Source organism: Camelina sativa, chromosome 4 (genome assembly GCF_030686135.1).
Source record: "Camelina sativa cultivar CO46 ecotype springtype chromosome 4, ASM3068613v1".
Lineage (NCBI taxonomy): Eukaryota > Viridiplantae > Streptophyta > Magnoliopsida > Brassicales > Brassicaceae > Camelina > Camelina sativa.
The window spans coordinates 8759398-8768215 of NC_141883.1; the positions used below are offsets into that span (position 1 = coordinate 8759398).

Genomic DNA, 8818 nt, shown 5'->3' on the forward strand with positions numbered 1-8818 from the left:
TCTTTTGCAGGGTGTATGATGTCAATGGACACTGCACTGGTATTAGAGCTCCACCAGTTGAGAACAATCACTTTGAGATCAAATCCAGTCTTATCAACATGGTGCAGGGATCAAAATTTCATGGTTTGGCAATGGAAGACCCCCTTGATCACGTGGATCAGTTTGATAGGTTTTGTGGGACTGTCAAGATCAATGGTATCTCTGTAGATGCCTTCAAGCTACGCCTCTTCCCATTCTCTCTTGGTGACAAGACTCACATTTGGAAAAAGAATCTGCCTCACAACACCATTACCTCCTGGGATCAATGTAAAAAGGCTTTCCTATCCAAATTCTTCTCTACTACAAGAACAACAAGACTAAGGAATGGGATATCAAGCTTTGCTCAAAAGGGAAATGAGAGTTTTTGTGAAGCACGGGAAAGATTCAAGGGATACATCTCTCAATGTCCACATCATGGCTTCTCCAAAGAGTCACAGTTGAGTACACTCTATAGAGGAGTCTTGCCTAAGTATATAATGCTTCTTGACACAACAAGCAATGGAAACTTCTTGGGCCAAAATGCAGAACAAGGAATGTTGATGGTTGAGAATCTTGCTCAAAGTGATGGGAACTATGGAGAAGATTATGACAGAACTCCTAGGGACTATACTGATATGAATGAGCAGCACTACAAGGAGATTAAACCTTTGAATGACAAGATGGATAAGATGCTTATGGCAAATCAAAAGCAAGTTCAATTTGTCAATAAATGTGAACTTTATCAAGAAGGTATGGAAGCTTGTGTTGAGGGCCAAGAGGAAGTCAACTATGTAGGTGGCCAAGGGTATAATAAGTTCAATCCCAATTACCGCAACCACCCTTACCTCTCTTACAACAACACCAATGTGGAGAACCCACAAGGTCAGACTTATCCACAACAAAAACCACCTGGTTTTCCTTCCCAACCCAATTATCAGCCAAAACCTCAAGGGAACTACCAAGCCAAGTCTCAAACCTATTCCCACCCTCAGCAACAAATGAATGCACCACACCCTCAAGGTCAAGTAGATGACACAAATGCTTTACTTAGACAATTCCTAGAGGGCCAAGGAAGAGGTGCCATTGAACTTGCCACAACAAATGAAAGCCATGCACAACAAGGTTGAGAATGTCTATGGTGAGTTAAATGCTAAGATTGAGAGGTTGCAAACACAGGTCCAAGGACAAGCTTCTTCTTCTTCACAAGACAAATGGGTTCCTTACCAGGAAAACCGGAACCAAAACCAAAGGAGTTTTGCAATGCTATCTTCAAGAAAGAAGTGAACATGGTTTATGGTATGCATTTCGAAAAATCAAAAGTGGAACACACTGCAGATTAGAATGAACGGTCAATTGAAGAGATCTCTACTCTTCTATATGGTTCTAGTGTTGAGGGCTTAGTGGTTGATAAAGAGGAGAAGACTGAAAAAGGCTATAGAGAAGATGATATAGTTGCCAAGGTTGTTGAAAACAAAGATGTATCAAGTGTTGCTATTCCTCTTTATAATCCTCCACTTCCATTTCCCCATAGAGTTCTTACAAAAGCTAAAAAGAAAGTGCTCTCAAGTTTCAAACCTAATATGAATAGAGTTGGAGCACCTTTGCCTTATGTGGATAGCTTGTCTCAAGTTCCTCTCCATATAGAGTTCATCAAAGCTATTCTAGTAAACAAAGAGAAGGTGGAAGAAATCATGGGAATCTTTGATTCACCAAGTGAACAACAGCCTGGACCAAAGTCACTTTCCAAGCTTGATGATCCTGGCAGATTCACTATACCTTGTTCACTTGGTTCCTTACAACTTGATGATGCCTTATGTGATTCAGGAGCAAGTGTTAATATGATGTCACTTGAGATGGTAAAGAGTCTTGGGATCAAAGACATGAAGCAACCCTCTTCTTCCATCATGTTTGGAGATGCTTCCTCAAAATCTCCACATGGTTTGATTGAGAACTATCCACTAAAGGTTGGTGATTGCACAGTTCCAACAGACTTCATGGTAGTTGAGATGAAAGAACCCAACAAGCTCCCTCTCATACTAGGAACTCCCTTTCTCAACACTGTGGGGGCAAGCATTGATTTCCAAATCAAGAGAGTAACTCTTCTTCAAGTGAATCCCAACACATCCTATCCTATCAAACCTTCCTCTACAATGTTTTGTGGAACAATCACTAGTGAAGAAGTGGCAACTAAGGAAGAGGATAGAGACTTGAATGATCAACATGAAAAGCTCCAAGTTGCTAATGTGGGGTTTAAACAGACTAAAAAGCTTGATGAGGACATTTTGGATGGTGAGTGTTTAGACTCTTTATTTGATGACCTCAAAGGAGAATCTAGAGAAGATGATTTGGGTCAAGAAAATAAAGTTGTTGACAAGAAGAAGAGGAAGAAGCAACAAGCCCACCCTCCCACCATTGTTTCATCTCCTATGACTTTATGTTTGCATCCCTTGGGGCTTGTTGATGGAGCAATAGAGTACAAAGTAAGGCACAACAGTCCTTCTTCACCCTTTGCAAGTGTCAAAGCCAAGCTAGATCCCAAGTTTTCATATGACAAAGATAAGCTTCATGACCTTCTCTCAAGAGTCATCACTATCAACCTCCACTCTCTTTCCACCAATTCAACAGTATCTCAAGGGAGCACTAAAGATCCTCCTCTCACACCATTCCCTAAGGTTCACAACTAGGGCCAAGGTATGGTCCTAACTTTCTATTGTATATATCATTTGAGTTTTGTTTTGTTTTTTTTTTTTTTTTGTTAGTCTATCTCTTGGATTATTCTTACACCGAGACGGTGTAAATTTAGTTTGGGGCAGATACTAGCCATCTAACATTGTGTTTTGTTTTGATTTTCATTTTGTGTGTTTCATTGTTAATAGCTATGTTTTGAGAAAAATCAAAAAAATTTGAAAATTTTCAAAAACCAAAAACAAATGCATGTAGTTTGCATATTCATTATTGTCTTTAAGATTGAGTCTAGAAGCATTTAGTATGCATTTGCATTTGGGATGATAATGAAGCTACCTTGTAAAAGTAGATTCTTAGGATTGAACCCACAGCCCTCATTTATAGTTCATTGGTGCTTGTTTAATCTTTGGGAAAAAATGAAGAGTCTAAGCTTAAAGCATTGTGTCACTTGAAAGCATTTTCTTCTAGTGTAAAACTTGCTTGATCATTGCTTCATCTCTATATTATTTGGACTTAAATTCGATCTTTAAATTATCTTGCATATGGACAATGAATGCTAGCTCATGGAACTTTCATTTGGGTTAACTATCTCTATTGGCCACTCTATTTTGTTTAACCCAATCTCTTGTCATACCTTTGAACCCCCAACCTTTTCTTTCAAGCCTTGTGTTGATTTATTGAGAGAGGCCTCCTTGTTGATAATGCTTTATGTTGTGAAACCTTGAGAGTATTGAGAATGACAAAGAACTTGCTCTTGTTTTAGCTAGGTTTGGAGTCTTTAGAACTAGCTAATAGGACTAGTTTTGAAAGAAATAGGTGGTTAGAATTTTGATTTGGGTAAAGGTTTGGAAACAAGAGAGATTAAAGGGGGAGAAAAGAAAGAATTACTTGTTCGAAAAAAAAGAAAAGATTTATCTCTAAGGTTAAGTTTGGTTAAAAGCTCTAAGTCTCTTAAGAAGAAAAGTCTAGCTGATGTCTCCTAGAAAAGTTTCATAAAAATAAAAAAAAGAGAATGCTAAAGCATAGTTTAATAAGAATGGGAGTTCATCAAAAGAAGTTTCAGAGAAGTTTCAAAGAAGTTAAAAATAAATAGGAGCTTATGTTTAAAGTGAAGCCTTAGAGATATTCAAAAGTTTAAGACCATAAGTAAAGAAGAGAAGGGGTTTAAGTTGAATCAAGTTGAGTTTATGGGTAAGAAAGAAAGAAAAGAAGGTGAGAAAAAGGGTAGAAATGCTTCTAGGTGGGTAGAACATCAAAAGCTAAGCTTTGTATGCCCAAATTATTCTCAGTCTTAGATTGGTTTCATAACTTTCTAGCATTCCTCTTTGTTTGAGAGTAAAACACCCAAAAACACCATTGCCAACCACTTTTCCAATAAAAAATCCTTTCCCTTAAACCAATTGAGCTTGATTTATTTTCCATTTGCAAGATCACACCTAACACTTTAATGAATGTGAAAGAGATGTTCAATAGGATTGCAAGTCTTTACCAATAGATAGAAGGTGAACTAGAGTGGTGCATTGTGACAAGCATAGAAAAATATTTGTAAGGACTTTGATTGATCCTAGCACCATTGAATTACATTTAAGGACTGTGGTTTGAATCCTTTGTTGTTAATTTTTGGTTCTGAATCCCTTTTTCAAACCTCTCTCTCTAACTTTTTGTTTGGTTTTTGCTTGAGGACTAGCAAGAGGTAAGTTTGGGAAAGTTGATATCTTGTGTTTTTGTTGAGTTTTAAGACCTGTTTTTGCATAGTTTTGTTGCATAATCTTGCCATTCTAGGTTGTTTTAGGAGCTTATGTATTTGATGTGTTATCTTCCAGGTTCTTGGAGTAATCTCATAACATTTGGAGCATTTGGACCTGTTTTGGTGCAAAGAAGCAAAGAGGAGTGAAGTTGGAGAAGTGACAAGACCAGGAACCACACGCGGCCTAGGTAATCGGTCAAACCATGGCCGATTGGCACACGCGGCCAGCACACAAGGCCAGCACACACGGCCAGCACACACGGCCAAACCCTGCCTGATGCCACTCCTCGACGTCAAGAACAGGAGACACACACGACCAGCACACGCGGCCAAACCTTGCCCGCGTGAAGCCATCGGCAAGCACACGTGGCCAAACCTTGCCCGCGTGAAGCCATCGGCCACCCTCAATTGGTCCAAGGCTGGCCGCTTGAACCCACCTAGGCGATGAACAAGAGCTATACGCGGCCACCACACGTGGCCAAGTTATGGCCAATGGAACCACACGGCCTCACCAATCGGCCAAGACCATCCTGCAACCGCCTTAGTCCACACTTTTTTTAGCTTTGACCCGGTCTGTTTTGGGTTGACTCGGGTTCCATTCTATTTTACTATAAATACTCTAACCCTATTAAGGGAAGACTTAAATCTTTTGTTTAGCAGCTTTTTAGGGTTCTTAAACTTGTTTACTCTTGGTTTGTTGAACGATTGAGTACTTCTAAGTTTTTAATAGCAAGTTCTTCTTCAAATCTCTTAATCTATAATCTTTTATTATGATTTCACAAAGATCAAACTGTTTCCTTTGTGTTATCATGATGATGAGTGAGTAAATCCTTTAGAACTTTGGGCTGGGTAGATTAGGGAGATAGATGATTGATCTTAGATGTCTAGGGCTTAATTTATGTGTTTCTTATCTTGTTTAGTGTTAATAATGCTAGATAGCCTTGATCAAGCTTGAATCTAGACATTAGGATTTCCATGCCCATAAGGTGTTTGATGAATTCCTGAACCAAAATATTCAGGAGCTTTGCATACCTAGCCAATGAAAATTGATGATTAGGGTGTTTAGTGGTATTTAGACTTGTTTATAATGCATTCTTACCTTGTGATTACCTTTGGAAATTGTTGATTATCACTTGATTAGCATAGGATCTTTATCATGGAAATGGATTGATTTGCATAAGTGTTCTTAGCCATAGGCGTGTTCTTGATTGTTGCTTAGACATCTAGGATTGATTAGCTATCTCCCAAGTCAATTACCTTGCCGAAGGTTCACTTTTTTAACCTTGATTTAAAATCAGTTTTTAGTTGTGTCCTGTTTCTTTGAGTTTGCATTGCTTTGAGTTGTCTAGTTTTCTCTCTTTGAATCAGTTTATTAGTTAAGATTGTTACAAAAGAACCTATACCTATTTAAGTTTAGATTAAGCATCTTTGTGCATTCTTAGTGAGTTGATTAATGCAAATTGTGGATTGATAATTTAATTGAAGTAAAAGTACTACATCACAAGGAAAGGATCGATCAAGCGGATTTTCACATCAACGCTTGAGATTTTCCATGGAATAACCTCACATGCAATAAATCAATCAAGCGGATTTCCACATCAACGCTTGAGATCTATCAGGGGAATTCCTCACATACAATAGATCAATCAAGCGGATATCCACATCAATGCTTGAGATCTACCATGGAACTTCACATGCAACACATCAATCAAGCGGATATCCTCATCAACGCTTGAGATTTACCATGGAATCCCTTAACCAAAATGCAAAACTTCAAGACAACTAACAAGAAATCAAGAAGAATGCAACTATATGAACATGCAAGTCGACTCTAGCTTGGGTCTACCAACACCAAACTAGATCGAAGATATGCTCCCTGAAACTCACTGATTTTTGCAGATCTTCAGCTTCTTCAACCCAATCTCCCCCTTGCTTCAACAACTCTTCACGCAGATGAAGCACACACCACTCTCTCTTTTCACTCTTAGAAGAAAAACTCTCTTTTTCCTCTTCACTCTCTCGCCAACAGAGTTTAGGCGTCTCTCTCTCTGTTTTTCTCCAAGTGAGAAAATGAGAGGCTATTTATAGAGAGTGTGGACGAGCAGCCTCCTCCATGCACCCAAAATGAGGTGTCATCACCACATTTCTCCAAGTAGACACTTGTCCAAAGTGTTGAGATGAGGTGTCATCATCACATTCTTCTTCTCATGCGTGAGTGGGGGAATATTCCTCCCCACTTCACTCTCACTCAAATAAATAATTCTCTTCTTCCTCCAAGAGACAAAATCGAGTGGTGGAGGAATATTTCTCTCCACTACCTCACCTTGCGATTAAATAATCTCTAGTGGAGCCTCCACTAATTAATTAATCTCCACTCACTCCACTAACTCCGCTTCAATAAAATATTATTTTAGCGGGTTACTTTCCGTTTCCTGTAACCCTTCACAGTTACGGTACTGTCCGCATGCACGTCCACTCGTCCGTTCCCATACGTTGTCCTGCGCGTACCACGTACCCTGGTATGTACTAATTAATCGGCCTATTGCTCGATTTAATTTTTCCCGGACATCTCTCGGCAGTTCCTTTCTGCCTCCAACTCTCTTCCTTTTTGAGCTCTTCCCGGGTCAATTCCTCAGGAAAATTTTTATCTCGTAGTAAGGGTCACTACATTCTCCCCCTCCTTTATTAGAATTCGTCTATATAAGGTTTCCGATGTCCCTGCCTCATCTTCTTCATCGATAAAGAATTGAGGATATTTGGCTCGGAACTTCCCTTCGTTTTTCCAAGTTGCAACTCTGCGGTTCTGCTTTCCCGAGAACACTTGGATTTGCAGGATTTCCCTTCTCTTCAACTTCCGGATTCGACGTTCACCAATACTCATTAGTCCTTCTGGGTACGTCAGGTTTGTTTTCAACTCCCGGATTGGTTCTTCTACGATCACATTAGGATCTGGGACATGTTTCCGAAGTTGAGAAACATGGAAGACTTTATGAACCTTACCGCCCGTTTTCCAACTTTCCCGAATCTATCTTTCCCTTTCTGAGCTGTGACCTTCAGGTACACCCAGTCTCAAACATCAAACTCTACCTCTCGCCTCTTTCGATCGGCATATTTCTTTTGTCGATCTTGGGCTATCTTCATATTCTCCCGAATATACTGAATCTTCTCTATCGTATCATCGATCAACTCATGATCAAAGCTTGACCTCTCCCCGACTTCCATCCAACAAAGCGGGGTTCTGCATGCCCTCCTGTACATAGCCTCGAACGGAGACATGCCTATACTCGAGTGATAACTATTGTTGTAGGACCAATCGAGCGCGCATAGTCGAATTAAATCTTCTATGGTCCGGATTGTCCTCTCCGTCTGCCCGTCTGTTTCTGGATGAAACGATGTACTCATATATACATCCGTTCCTAATGCCCGGTGCAATTCTTGCCAGAATATCGATGCGAACTTCGGGTCGCGATCTGATACTATGTTGGCTGGAACTCCATGGAGTCTCAAAATCTCATCAATGTACTTCTCCGCTAGATCAGCGGCTTGATCTGTACTCTTGACTGCAACCAAGTGAGCTACCTTGGTTAAACGATCCACAACTACCCAAACTGCATCGTTGGCCCTTCCCGGCCTTGTGGGTAATCTTGTGATGGAATCCATCAAAATCGACTCCCACTTCCACATCGTTATGGGTAATTTGCATAATAAACCCGCTGGTATTTGATGCTCCACTTTTATCCTCTGGCATGAGTCGCACTGACTCACCCACTTTGCTATCTCCCACTTCATTCCAGGCCAATGATAATACCTTCGAACGTCTCGGTACATCTTGGTACTTCCTAGATGGATGCTTAAGGCAGAAGTATGTGCTGTTCTTAAGATTTCTTGTCGCAGTCTACCCCGGTCTGGAGCTGTGATTCTTCCGTTAAATAGTAGCGTACCATAATCAGCTAAATGATAACCATTAGCGTTTGGCCCATCAAAACCTCTTAACTCCTCGGCAATCTTCTTAAGATTTTCATCTAGTGGCTGCTCCTCACGAATTCGTCGTAGAAGACTAGCCTGAGTCACGGCTTGCAGTCCTAGCGGCTCGCTAGATTCTCCCTCCAAGGCGAATAATCTCACCTTCTTGAACTCTTCGAACAATGCTTCCACGTTCTTCTCCACATCAACGTCGAACCTTCGACGGCTCAAGGCATCCGCCACAATATTTGCCTTTCCCGGAGGATACCGAATTTTCAGATCATACTTGGCGATAAACTCCATCCATCTTCTCTGTCTCAGGTTGAGGTCCGACTGTGTAAACAAATATTTAAGACTTTGATGGTCTGTAAATACCTGGACCGTCTCTCCGTACAAGTAGGATCT

General features: G+C 40.4%; 1 non-coding gene across 1 annotated transcript; it reads right to left on the reverse strand.

The window, feature by feature from the left end:
- Positions 1-353: 353 nt before the first annotated feature.
- Positions 354-460, reverse strand: LOC147945615 (small nucleolar RNA R71). The gene has a single exon (XR_015597797.1). It is a non-coding gene; the product is annotated as a small nucleolar RNA R71 (small nucleolar RNA).
- Between the last annotated feature and the right edge of the window lie 8358 nt (positions 461-8818).